This window comes from Calliphora vicina, chromosome 5 (genome assembly GCF_958450345.1).
Source record: "Calliphora vicina chromosome 5, idCalVici1.1, whole genome shotgun sequence".
Taxonomy (NCBI): Eukaryota; Metazoa; Arthropoda; class Insecta; order Diptera; family Calliphoridae; genus Calliphora; species Calliphora vicina.
This window is the reverse complement of record NC_088784.1, coordinates 79311030-79326205: the sequence shown is the minus strand read 5'-3', so window position 1 is coordinate 79326205 and position 15176 is coordinate 79311030. Positions and strand designations below refer to the sequence as shown.

At 29.6% G+C, this 15176-nt stretch overlaps 1 protein-coding gene across 1 annotated transcript in view; it reads right to left on the bottom strand.

Moving 5' to 3' along the window:
* The window catches only part of LOC135961700 (uncharacterized), an 86156-nt gene extending 75802 nt beyond the window's left edge, over positions 1 to 10354 (bottom strand). The window contains exon 1 of the mRNA XM_065513246.1: positions 10248 to 10354. The gene's annotated coding sequence lies outside the window, so the exon portion shown is untranslated. The remainder of the gene's footprint in view (positions 1 to 10247) is intronic.
* Between the last annotated feature and the right edge of the window lie 4822 nt (positions 10355 to 15176).

The following is a 15176-nucleotide window of genomic DNA, read 5'->3' as shown; positions in this document are numbered from 1 at the left end:
TGTTTAGGAATTTTCCACATGCCAAAACAAACACATTGCAGGAAAAACAAAAACAAACAGACAGCTGCATTCACAGTAATAAAAAATCTATAAACAATAACGACGCAACAACAACAAATTCAATAAAAATACAAAAACAGGCTAAAATTGTAAACTTAAAGATTTTCAAATAAAAACGTTAAGAGTTAAGCGAAATTTCGTTTCTTAGATATGTACGCGATTTTTCGTATTTATTACATACATCGAATTAAGGATATTGACGCTGTAGAATATTTCTACTGGGAGTTACTTCTACTTATAGACGAAATTTCTCTGTGTTACACGATCTACTAACCAACAGGTTAAAAACTGGGGTATCGGAAACCAATTCCCTAGGTGTATATCGGTTGTCTGTAGAAGTTGAAGAGTGAAAACATATTGAGGTTTGTGACTAATATGTTAGCAGCATCACCCTCTTATACATGATATACCAACTCAGAATAATCAACACTATTTGAAAAAATCCAATGAAAGATTCCAGAGACCAGAGCTGTAAATGAATCATTCTTTTTTGATTTTAATTCATTATGAATTAGCTAAATTTTGAATTAATTCATTGAATTGAAAAAATGAATTGAATGAAATTTGAATCAATTCAAACGAATTAGGCAGAAATGAATTTCAATTCATTTCCAATTCAAATGAATTTGTAAAAATGAATTGCAATTCATTTACAATTCATTTGAATTGAATTGATTTTGAATTAATTCAAATGAATTAGAAAAAAGAATAGCAATTCAAATGAATGATTCAAAAATGAGTTGCAATCAATCAAATTCAAGAGCAGATCTCTAGGGGGAATGAAAGATTTCTCCTACCAAAATGAAAATATCCAGTACAAAAATTGAAAAGCCTTGTCCTGTATACGCGCCTGATCAATGAAAACATGGTGTTTGGAGTTTATTTATTCAAGAAGAACTGATTTTTATTTTGAAATACGCTGAACGACAAAACATATTTAATATTCAAGAAGCAATTAATAATTTTTGAAATTTTGTGACCCACGACCACCCAACAGCAAACTTTTTGCTAATATTTATATTATATTTATTTCAAAAAAATAAAACTATCTTCCAAAAATAATCAAAAATAAGGAAAAATAACAATGTATGTAGTTCAAAACACAATTGAGTTTCATAAATAAGGCTAATTAGATTTAATTAGAATGCATCATTCACCTTAAACAACAATAGCTTTTCAAAATTATCATCTGAAAGAAATCCACGTTTAGGGATGTTTAGAATAGAGGCGTACGAAAATAATCTTTCAACACCAGCTGACGATGGTAACGGCGCATTATATTTAAAGGAAGACTTTTTAACCGTCGATTAATTATACTGCATACTTAATGACATTGAAGAATCTGCTAAATATGCTGCGAATTTCGCGTCGGAGTTGGAAATGAATTGCTATTTTTTTTTTTAATTCGTTTGAATTAATTCAAAATCAATTCAATTCAAATGAATTGTAAATGAATTGAATTAATTCAAAATCAATTCAATTCATTTGAATTGGAAACGAATTGCAATTCATATTTACCAAATTCATTTGAATTAATTCAAAATCAATTCAATTCATTTGAATTGGAAACGAATTGCAATTCATTTTTACCAAATTCATTTGAATTGACTCAAATTTCATTCAATTCATTTTTTTGTGTGAATGATTCGCGAATTAATTCAAAAATGAGTGATTCATTTACAGCTCTGGCAGAGACAATGTGAATTGAAAGATGGACCCAATTTTCAATAGGCTAGGGATATAAAAATACAGAACGGCTTGATAGTTCGAAAACAAAGTCAATTAAAATAATAAGAAATCGAGAAGAAAAATAATATTGAGATAAAACTGTTAAAAACACGGTTTTTAGTAAAATCCTCAATATGGAAATATCTCGAAAACTAATCGTACGATTTTGTGTTCAGCGTTCCAAAACTATATAAACAATAAATTTTGCACGATGAGACCTCTTTGGCCTTCGAGTAGTGTAACCGATAGTTCCCAGAATTAATATTTTATTCGTTTTAAAAGATCTCATTTACACCACAACGTGATAAAAAATAAATTACTGGCGTTAAAATAACATGATTTTTTAAACCCCACACTATATCCAACTTCTTGGAAAAATCCAGTGTCCACGAAAACATTGAATGAAATTGAATAACTATCAGAAAGAATAACATTGTGATCAGCTGTAAAAAATTTAGAAGAAAGCATTCAGAATCTATTACGCTTGCTTTTGGATGTTTTCTTTCTAGATAATTTATCTCAGCTCCGGAAACTCTTGCCCAGCAGCTGCTTTCGCTCATTTACACCAAAACGTGTATGTAGTTTTATTTGACAAACCCCACACTCTATCGAACGTCTTCAAAAAATCGAATGTCTATATCTAGCCGAAGGTTTGATGGAACTACATCACGACGTTATAGCCCACTTTCTCTTTGAAACACAAAAATACTTTAATACTCTAACGAACCAGTACAAGTATATTAAGTATCACTTTATTAGAAAAATACTTTCCATTATTTTTTCAACACTATTTAACGAATATTGTGGCAGTATCGAATCAGCGATTTGACCTCGTTTTGGGGGTGCCGTAAAGATAGCTGATATGAGGATACTCGTGAAATGATTCAGACGTATACCGTCTTGGAAAATATTGCCCAAGAATCTCAAATTAATTACTTATTTATGGCACAATCATCTATGGAATATAATAGGTGATAATTTTAACTTCTTAAACCCAAGTCAAACTAAAATTCTACTGCCATATTTGGACGATACCAATCCACATGAGCTCCAAGAGCGATAACGTGCGATTTGACCCTGTTGAACTTTTTGTTGTGGAGTTTTCTTAAGTCGCAGGTCTATGTGAATAAGCTACAAACCACAGCGGCTCAGAGTCAGGTTTTCAGAATCATGGAAAATTGGACATTTCGGAAGCGAGATACCCAGAGAAGCCACGGCGGACATTAGCACGATGTTATATTCCATATATAATGGCATCGATAGGCCTTTCAAAAGAATAAAATTATTTTTTACTTCTTGGACCAATACTCATGTTGTTTTTGGAGATATGTTATGGGAGGAAGGAAATAGGGAGTAGTGTTTGTGGACATTCGACTTCAGCGGGAAATACGGACAGTACGGCTAAAGAACGAATTTTCCATGTAGTGTGCTGTGCGATCCACTGGCAAATCGACCACAAAGAGATGTTTTCTTGATGATAAACGTGTATTACGTACAAATTTACGGGTATCGGGAACAAGTTCCCTAATGTCATCGGAACTCCTTCTATGCTAGTACTGATAGAACAGTAAAACGCAGTCCACATTGGGTCGGTGCTCCAGCAACTCAATATAGTTGGATACTCTACTGTTACCAATAATCACGTTCGCTCTCTCCTGTACACGGTCGATAAGCTCCAAAATATATTTTGAAGCATTGGCCTTTGCTAGTGAGGAGTTCAGATGGAGTGAAGTAATTCCTACACCTTTCAGAAAACTGAGACACCTGAGTGTTTCTTTCGACACTTGAAAAATGTGTTTAGACATTATATTTTCATTACCAGAACATCAAGAGCATCGGATTTCACAAGATTTACACCAACCATAAATACAGATGAAACAACATGGTTTGTCGTTCGTTTTTGTGTTAACATGTAATACTGAGTTTTGCTTCATTGCCCCAATCTCCGACAAGTTTGGTCTATAACTGAATAAATATGAATGGCAAATGTTGCTGTCATCTCCAAAGAATAGATAGGGTTGGAAGTTGGGCGTAAAGGTTGTTTAGAAGAATAAGAAATAGAGTAGGAATAACGAAGAGTAGAAGAGAGAGCCTTGCAGTACCCCTGAATTTATCTTGAACCCATCTATAACAAATCGTATAGTTCGATCTCTGAGAAAGCTCGATATAAATCGAGAGAAGTTTTTACCGACACCAAAAGCAATCAGTTTTGATAAAAGTGCACCGTGACACACTCTATCAAACGCCTTGGATTGAACGATACTATTTTTCCGATAGGAAGGCTAGAGCATCCTCTATGAAAGCCATACTGGCGGTCGTTAATTAAATTGTTGGACTCCAAATATTTAACCAGATGATAGTTTGCCATAGTCTCCATAACTTTGGAAAGTGCAGAACAAATTGCTAATTGACGGTCATTTTCAAGTTATCAGCCTCTCCCTTTTTAGGAATTTACGTGACATTAGCAACGTTCCCACATACAGGAAATACGCAGACAATGGATGAGCCAACGACCAAGAACACTGGACACGTCAAAGAGCACAGTGCTTCAAGACCCGCACTGGTATAACATCTGGCCTAGGAGACTTATTTACATTGAGATCCGATGAAACCCTTTTAACAGCACGAGTTCGAAAGAATATTATTGGCATAGTCACTACTGCGAATAATTCATTTTAAAGGTTAGCTTTATCAACCTGGTTATTGAATGTTTGGTCATCCTTTAAAGGAGTCGAAATTAAGGAACTATCATTATTTTAACGAATGACCAAAAGCTTTTACTACCCCGGGAAGCAGTAAGAACTTTAGTACGAAAGCATTGCATAGAGCCTTTTCGCTTCCAGGTACTTTGACACACGAAGATCTCGCCTTTTTGCATAGCGAATCAGTTTCAGCGTTTTGGCTATTGCACCAAGTTCAGAATGCTTCCTCTCTGGATCTGATTGTTATTTTGCAGGTCTGAAGATTTCTTTGATGGAATGAAAGTCTTCATTCCCAACATGATTACATTCTCAACCTTTACGCCTTCTCACAGAAGATGTTCTAGAAGGAATTTGCCTCTCCTTCTAAAAAATGTTTTAAACATTCAAAATTGCATTACAAAAAACTTCTAAGAATCCTTTATTTAAAATTTAAACAGGATTGGTTTGGCAATTATTTCTATGTCTTTCTATAATAACATAACAGGATAAGTTTTAAAAGGACAATGAAATAATAGAGCAAAAACCATGCTTTCAAAAGAAATCTTTGGAAGTAACCCAAATTTCTTTGTCGCCAGTCGCATGAATTGTAATAAGGACCGTTACACGCTATCGCTTTTTCTATATGTTCTTCATGCATTTGTTTAACAACCAGTCAACGACTATAAACTTTTTGTATTTACAATTTGATAGCTTTTAACTCGTTTTTTTCCTTCTCTAGTTTACTCACAAGCTTTCTTGTTGTGTATTTTTCAGCTATTTGTTGAAATGCAAACAAATGCACTCACAAACTTGCATGTGAAACATGTGGTAGCCTACCTAACCAAACAATCGAAAATGTTTAGAACTATGGCTAAAGCAGATTAATTTCGATACAAAAAGGTTAAAGAAAAGAATATTTAGAAACATTCAAACAGTTGTCGACAATGTTCTAGAAAATATTATAACTTTGATTTGATTGCTTTAAGTTAATTCTTGGCCTAAAATAACGCCATCACCAATTAGGGCTTACGCCTCAAGAAGAGTCTCGTCCAGGAACAGCCAAATCGACCTATACCTTCGTATTCTCGAACTCAAGTCCTAAATTTTATGGTCTCCACCAAAATCCAACTTTCAATATAAATTATAGGTTATAAAACCAAAGCGATTGCACGAATGCAAACCTCGAGAAATACGACAAACATTAATCAATGCGAGAGTGAAATGCAAAGCTCTCGAAGGCAGCGAAAAAAGGACGGCCTCCACCCAGAGCTGAATTAGGAATTACGATTATAACTTTGAGTTATTAACTGAAGATTGAATGTTTACAATACCGAAAAATTCGCGATCATTTATCGAAATAATTGTAAGGAATACTAAACAAATCTCAACCCATATTGCTAATGATTAATTTTTCACTGATATCATTCTGAAATCTTCGGGAGGATGAAGGTCTTGCTAACAAAAACTGATCGTTTGCTATAGTCGTTCCCGAACGTTTGTAAGATAAACGCCCGCCTAAAGATCGATGGTGCTATAACATTTGAATGCTCTGATCAGTTGGGTATAAGTATACAAATGTAGGATCGAATGTAAAGAGGTGATTTTGCCCATGTGTTTGTATGCGTATGTTTGTTTGTCGCTGTGTACTTTAATTCAAATGCAAAGTGCATTTGAAAAATATTAGTAGTCGTTTTTTTTCTACGTTGTTATTTTTTCCATTTTGTAGCTTTTAATGTAAGTTTTATGTACTAAATACGACGAACGTATTCATTCGTACATAGTTTTTTCTTCTCCGCGTTTTGCTTTCAGTTTTTTTTTCTTTATGATGTTGTTGTTGCTGTTATAGCTGCTATTAGTTTTTGTTATAAAAGGAAATCACATGATTTCATAATGTCATTTTATGGGAATAAAAATTATTTTTATATAAAAAAAATTTAGATATTTTTATATTGGTTGCCATTTCATGTTTCTCGTTTCAATTATTTATGCTCATTCGAGCTTGGAATTGTTTTGATTTTATTAATAATTTCAATGATTTCAGGTAGCAAACAATTTCAAAGCGATTATGAACGAACATAATTATTGCAAAATTTTGTTAATGCAATCATACGTGTAGACAGAGAGATCTTCTCATGAGTCTTGTCTTACATCTTTTTTAATCGTTTAGATACAAATGCTTACAAATAGGGAGTAAAATAAGTCATTACTTTGATATAACTATATGTATATCCATGTCATCTTACGTGACATTTGTATGCCTATAGAGTGGAATAGATTTTGCAAAAATAAAAGTAACTGAAAAATAATTTGGTCTTTTAGAGGGTACAATATTTAAAAACAAGTAAGAAAGTCTGGTCGGTCAAGTCCGACCATACTAAGTAAAAGAGCAAAAACATTTTTCTTTTAAAATTTCAATAATTTATATTTTTGAGTGATTTTCGGAAGTGGGCCTTATATGGCAGCTATGACCAATTATGGACCGATCACCATGAAATTATGTAGTGTGATTTATGTCTATATGAAAGTTAACTATGTTGAATTTTGTGTGTATCCCAACATTTTTAAGCGATTTAGGCGATTTGGTCCTAATACGTACAAAATTTTATCGAAATATCTTCAAAATTGCGACATGTACTCTGCGCACAAGGTTTACATGGACAGCCAGCCAGCCAGCCGAACAGCCAGACGGACGGACGGACATCGTTTAATCGAAAGAAAGTGATTCTAAGTCGATCGGTATACTTTAAGGTGGGTGTTAGACTAATATTTTTGGGCGTTACAAAAATCTGCACAAACGCATTATTCCCTCCCCAATTTGGTGGTGTAGGGTATAAAAATAAGTACATTCGAATCATTGTTGTCCAAAATATGCGAAAATCTGCGAATCGTTGGATGTGCTTTTTATACCCTTCACCTTTTTATATAAGTTTGTCATTCCGTTTGTAATCTCCACAATATAATTTTCCGACCCTATAAAGTATATATATTCTGGATCCTTATAGATAGCGGAGTCGATTAAGCCATGTCCGCCTGTCTGTTAAAATCAATTTTCTGAGGACCCCAGATATCTTCGGAATCCAAATCTTCAATAATTCTGGCAGACATGCTTTCGAGAAGTTTCCTATTTAAAATCAGCAAAATCGGTCCACAAATGGCTGAGATATGAGGAAAAAACCAGGACAACCTCGATTTTTGACCTATTTTTGACATATCTGGATTACTAAGTTATTAATATAGACAATATGGATATATAATGAAAGATATTTCAAAGACCTTTGCAATGACTTATATAAAACCATAAAAAGTTGGACCTACAATGGGTCAAAATCGGAAAAAATTTTTCTTAACCCAAAAGTTAGCTAAATATTAAAAAAAAAATTAAAAAACAAAAAAAAATTTTAAAATTTAAAAAATTTTTTTTAAAAAAATTAAAAAACTGCAAAAAAAAATAATTTTGTTTACCTAAAAAAATTTTATTTTGAAGTATAATTTGGTGAAGGGTATATAAAATTCGGCACAGCCAAATATAGCTCTCTTACTTGTTTTTATTAAAAAAAACTTTCTTTAAGAACATATAACAATTTTATGTTTTTCTCTAAGATATATTTACGGAGAACATTTTGGTATATTTTTCGAATATGTCGGCCACATGTTCTAAAATGCCAAAGCTGGGATCAGAAACCGCAAAGCAGCCTTGGAAACCTTGATGTGTTCCCTATTTATCCTCAAATTTTTAAAAATAAAATTTTTGGGATTTTCGATCCAATTTTTGGGAATTGCGGGATTGACCTTTGACCTTTTGACAAATTTAAAAAAAACGTTGAAAACTTCATTAAGTTTTGTTAATAAATAAAGATTTTATACGTAATAAATTTATTGAGTTTCTAAAACTAAAATTTGTATAAAAACAACAACTTGTTACAAATTTATTCCGAACAATTTTTTTTTTTGTTTAGATAAGTTAGTTTTTGTTCTTACAAAAAAAATTCAAGTCAATATTAGATTCAAAAATATGAAACTTTAAAACTCCGTCCTTCAAAAATATTGCAGACGTTTGGGAGATTTAAATTCTCTCATATAGCAATTTAACCAAAGTTTAAACCAAATGACAACATTCAAATTTAATTTTTTTAATTAAATATTTGAAGTAGATTACTAATAATAATTTTAATATTAATTTTCAGTCGAAAGATCCATTAGAAAATAATATTTCAATTTCTTTTATTGAAAAAATAAATGTTAATAAAAAAGTACCAAAAAAGTATACCATTTTACACCATTGAAAATTCGAATTTCAAAAAAGTACCAAAAGGATTTCAACTTATTTCTGTTCTGGTTAGGATGAATTAAAAATTTTATTTCTATGTTTATTAATTTAACCGTTTGTTAAATAGTGACAGTTAGGAAATTCAGATTACCCTAACTTGCGGTTAAAGTTCACGTTAACTTTTAATCGTACATTTTATCCGTTTAGGCCATTTAATATTTTATTTTTAGGTTTATTTATTTTGGAGAAATAGTGCTACATACAGTGGTGGCCACCAATTTAAGACAAATACTTGAATTTTTTTCATGAACTGAATTTTAAGTGCGATAGAGCCAAAATAAAAGGACCTCTAGGGGTATGAAATTTATTATTAATGTTTCTAGTTTTTGAAAAATTTTTGGAAAAATCGGTAAACATATATGGACAAAGATATGTGGAAATACGTTGACCCACCTCAGCGAACATCCGCTGTTAATGACATGATATGACCGAAACTAATGGAACTAAAAATACGATATTTGGTCCGAATATTTTATAATAATAAAAATATAATGATATAAATGTGAGAAAATATGTCTATTTAAAAAAAAAAATTTTTGGTCAAGTTGTAGACAAATTTTATGTGTTCGTGGTGAATATGTCTGAATTGACACAGTCGAATAAAACACACTTGTGTGTTAAAACAGTCCTCATGCATACATATTTGTGGAAATATTTGAAAAAATAATTGACAATCACGTGGAATTTAGCAAACAATTTTTGTCTTAAATTCCTGGCCACCACTGTATATGATGTAAACTTACATACATATATGTTTTCCGATTTTGACCCATTATCGGTCCGAATTTCTATGGCATTATATACGTCGTTAGAAAGATCTCTGAAATGTCTATCATTAGATATCCATGTTGTCTATATTAATGACTACCTAGTATCCCAGATTTAATGTAAAAATAGGTAAAAATTTTAAGTTAAATTTATTATTAAATGATCGACTTACATGCTTATATCGACTCTGATATCTATAACGATCAAGAATAAATCTATTTATACTTTTAATATTAATTAAAAATAAGCAAATTAAAAATAAGCAAATTAAAAACGGAATGACAACTCGCTAGGTGGTCAATGAAATCGAAGATAAATTACGAGTAGTTAAAATGTGAATATTTTTATCTTAAGTAATATGAGGTACCTATATTCTCTCATTATAACCTCATTTTTAATGTGGAAATAAACTAAAACAATTTGCGGTTATTGTTAAACGTTATTATTAAATAAAATTGTTAATGAAAGAAATAAACTTAAAAAAATACTTAGGGCAAAGATATGATACATATTTATTAAGTAAAGTTCTTCAAATAATTTCCGAAAGTCTTCAAATTAATGAAAAATTCCAAAACTTGCAGTTCTGCTCTTAACGAATTTAACATAGAGATATTTTATTGTAAGTAGGTAGGTAGGTAGGTATGTATGTATTTATTTTATATTTTATTTTTCTATTTACTTACATGTAAAATGAAAAACACAGAAAATAAGTACGAGCACTAAAAGCAACAACGCGATAATATGATAGAAAGAAAAGCTTAAAGAAGAATAAAAGAAAAAGCTTTTTATTTGTAAATGTTATCGCACTTAAATTAACTAACTATTGAAAGAAAACAGAATCTTTTAGAAGCAAACTATTTGAAAAAAATACACTACTAAAGATTTTTACTCCTTAATATAAAACTAACAGTACATGTAGTAGCAAAGAGAGAGAGCTAGTAGAGAGACACATAGAGAGAGAGAGTAAATAAGGTAAACTACAAATAATGATGTTACACAAAGGGGTAAAGAACAATGTGGGGAAAAAAGCTTTTTAGTCTCTTGCTATATTGTATTTGCTATTTGTTGTTTTCTTTGCTTAGTATATAGATGAATTTAGTTAGTAGTACAGTATATAAACTCAAAGTTAAAATATGGGTTATAGGTATATAAATGTTTTTTAATGGTTGGGGTATTTTGTAGATATATATGTAAATATAGAGATATGTATATAGCTATGTAGGTATATAAAAAGTTTTTTAGTGTGTTGTTGCTGCTAGTGCTGTGTATGGCAGCAGAGGACAGCAATTGTGTTGGCATTTTGGAAACAAAAGCAGCAGTTTTACACGCGTTTTTCTATTCTACAAATCATTCGTTTAACATTCGTGGTCGCGTACGGTTCATTCTGGGAATTTCAACGCTACAACAGTAGTAATTTCTGAACATATAAAAGAAACAAATTTTTCAGTAATGAAAAATCTCAAAAAAAATATATACTATATAAATTAAAGCAAAAATACTAAAATGTGTTACAAAAAACAGAAAAAAAAGATTGGAAAAAAAACATTAGAAAATTAGTGAGAAGCTTTAAATTAATGAAAAAAACACTCAACAAGAACATAAAAAATACAAATGAATTAAAAAAAAAGACAAAAATCATATGAGCGAAAATGACAAAAAAGAATACAAGCAACAAAAATATATATAAAAAAATAATGTTGTTGCTAAGCTGAGTATTTTTTATTTTAAATAATAACTTTAAAGAAACAATATGGAAAATAAGGCAAAAGAAACATTGATGAATAGCTGAAATAAAATTGGTGGTTGGTGTGGTAAAAAATAGTGATTATATTTTTGAATAAAAGTTGAAAAAAAAACTGGAACACTTTCAAAAAAATTAAAATAAAAACACTTACAATAAAAAAAAAACTACAACAAAAACATTTAATTTAAAGGATTATAAAACAATATTTATTATATTTTGCAATTTTTGCTGATGCGTCATATTTTGAGATACAATTTGACCAAATTTCGTTTTATTTTGTGACTTTCTCCCCACCCTGTTTTCTCAACCACTCTTTACGGATGACACATATTTGAAGTTTTCTGCTTCTTCGTGTTTTTATTCTTTTTTTTTAATGCTGTACATTTTGTGGATAGAAGAAGAATAAGAAAAAAAGCACATTTTTTTCAACCAGTGTTGTTACGCAATCACAAATTGTATTTTGTGTATGTATATTTCCTGGTATGATTAAATAGAATATTTCGATGGTGATGATGATGACATGGGAAATTTTATTGAAAACTTGAGATGTTTTTTTTTTCAAAACAAATTGAATTGTTAAATTCCAAGGAATACAGATTTGTAATGAATTGAAAAGATTGAAAAAAAAAATTAAATTTTAAAAATTGAAAATTTTGAAAAAATAAATTTATAGAAACTAAAAATGGAATTTTAGTTTTGTAGTTGAAAAAAATCAGAATTCACGCAAACACCAAATTTTTTAAAAAAAAACAAAATAAAATTTAAAATATTGATAAAAAAACTGAAATAATTTTGAAATTAAAGATTAATTAATTTAATTAATATCTTATAAAAATAATATGTACATAAAAAACATGATTGAGTTCAAAAAGTATAAAATTCATATTCAAATTCTAATATTTAATTATTCAAGAAATGTTTTTCTTTATATTATTTTTTTTTCAACATCATAATTAATCAAACTAAATTTACCACGAGGATATTTTCTTAAAAATGGAAAAAATTAAATTTTAAAGGAAAATAGTCTTCATCATAGATAAATATACATAGATGGGAAACTCTCCTGTCAAAAACCTAACTCATTTGTAAAAAAAAGACTATGAAAACATAAACAACACTCGTATGTGTGATTATTTTGAGTAATTTTTTTGTTTGGGTTTTTTTTCTGGTTTCCGCTCTTTGGGCCTGATTCAGAACCACGAAAGGGAAACAATTTTCAAAATTTTGTGTATGAAAATCACTAAAAAATGTATATAAAAAATTTAATTATGATGGACCTCTTAAATAATTTCCCCATTAACTTTGATTTTTGATTAAAAACAGTCTTTGTATTGGAAATGCAATCCAAAATTTTTAAAATTTGTCATATAAGATTTTAGAAGGCCTTGAAAAAAATTTGTATTTTTAACGTCTAGCAGAATTTTTATATATTGTTGGAAAGTTATATTAACAAGTTTTTCAATAATAAAATCAACTATTTTTCTACACAATTTTATCCTTTTTTTTATTACAATTTAAATTTTGTTGATTATCATTTTGAAAATTGTATCTTATAAAAGCTTACATTCCATTTTGATCTCTATTCTTTCAGACTTAGTTTAGAAATAAAGCTTTATCTTTATTTAAATCCATTAATAGTTTGGTTGGAAAGAAATTTATCCATCAAATTTACATCTATTAAATTCTCCAGATTATGATTGATTTAGGATTTGTATATATCGTTTAATACCTATGTTGCCATTTTTCAAAATTGGGAGTTAGTCTGCAATTTGATGATCAAAAGTGTCAATTAAATGTATACCTAGTTAACTAATGGGTGTAACCATAGGTTGTGATTTTGATAAATATGAAATGCTATTGCCAAAAACTTATGTTTTCAAAAAATGTAAAAAACATTTTTCATTTGGGACCCCGTAAAGTTGATATAGGTTAAGTGCTCCTAAGTCCGGCATGTACCAGTAGACGTCATTTTTTTTTATTAAAACTCTGACTTCATAAACGCACTAATGCAAAGCAATTACAAGGCAAATTAATACTTTGTGGAGAATCAGTGCCGACTATAGGCAAAAAAAGTAATCAGTCTCTAATAGCAAAATCACACAATCTAGGACGGTAGATTAAAAAGAAGTAAATATCTGAAACTGTCGACTAATAGTATAACTACCATATAAATTGTGGATCGATATAGCGGAGTTAATAAAGCAATGTCCGCCTGCTGAAATCAACTGTCCAAAGTCCCCAAAAAACTGGCATACACGTTGGATACATCAATATATCAGATATATTATGAAAATCGGCCAACAAAACGACTGAGTTATAAGTAAAAAAAACAACGACAACCTCCATCTTTGATCTATATCTGGATTAGTAAGTCATTAACATGAATAATATGGATATCTAATGAATAGACCGTTCAGAATCTATAACCGACAATGAGTCGAAGTATTTCTTAGACCGAATTTTATTTTCACCAATTTTTTTTTTCAAATTTACTTTTCATTTCGTTGTACATAATTTTTATAATATTCATTTGAACGCAATAAAGTTCAATGAAATCAACTTTCCGACGGGGCAAGTTATCTGACGGTATTCATCTTGTATCAGACAGAAAGCCTCAAAAGTGAGTAATCACCAGAGAATTTCTTGATTTTTTTTTTAAGATCATGAAAATCATTTTTCAAAACCAAATCTAGTATTCAAAGCAGTCTCCAACAAACCAAATCTTTTAATCGATGGATAGATTTAAGGACTTTCATAATCTAAAAATAGAAATCAAATAATTTGTGGTGTTTACATACAGAGAGTTCAAGAATTTTGTTACAGAAAATCAGCAATATTGTTAAGTAATTGTCTGAGATGTGAACCAAAAATCATTTATTCAATTTTACAATATTGATTTCTTTGTAATTCATCTAGGTATCAAAAATCAATTATTATTATTAAATTATGTTCGCTTTACTGCATTAGGGGCCTCTATTGTTATTTCAAAGAGGGTCCGGGTCCTATAGGATATAATAAATATTTCACAATAACAACAATAATTTAATTGAAAGAAAATAATTCAATATTATGATGAAACTATCTTTAATTTTCAATAAAAGGTTATTGCAAAAAAACAAGTAAACATTTTTCTTTAGATGCTATGGATTTTTATACTATTCCGAATAAGTAAAAAGAATATTTTTGAATACCTACAATAATAATAAAAGCTTATTTGTAAATTTTTTATTCAAAAATTTTGCTCATCGATTTTCAATTGAATATGCAAAAAAAAACTATTCCACTTTTGGAAAAATTTGAAATAATCGAGGTGCCATATTTGGATGTTGATTTTTCAATATTTTTTTTTTTAATACTTTTAGAACAATTCTTAAAAAATATTACTCAACCGGAGATGGATCAACCCAAAGAATAAAATATACATAGAAGCGTTACTGAAAAACAAAAAAAAAAACAAAACATAAAATATGTAAATCACTGTAGATACAATTTGGAAAATAGTAAATATGTTTAATATGTTGTGCCTAGAACTAGAGTCTAGTTCTACACTATAGTTCAAAATATAGCTTTCATTGATATTTACAATTTAGGTTAGATTCTTTAGCGGAAAACGTAACAATTTTGTAATGTTTTCAAACGTAAGCAATTGTTTCCATAATTTTTTTAACATTTCCCGTTTTATAAAATTATAAAGGAATATTACGTTAAGGCTTTTAAAACTTTTATTATTATCTTATTAGATTAAATTTAAAAAATTCTCCCATAAAAACTTAACATTAGTAAATATTGTGCAAGTTAAAATTGCCATCACTAAATGCCAAATGTTTGAGAAAATAACGTCTCAATGATAACTAGATACAAGTTTAGA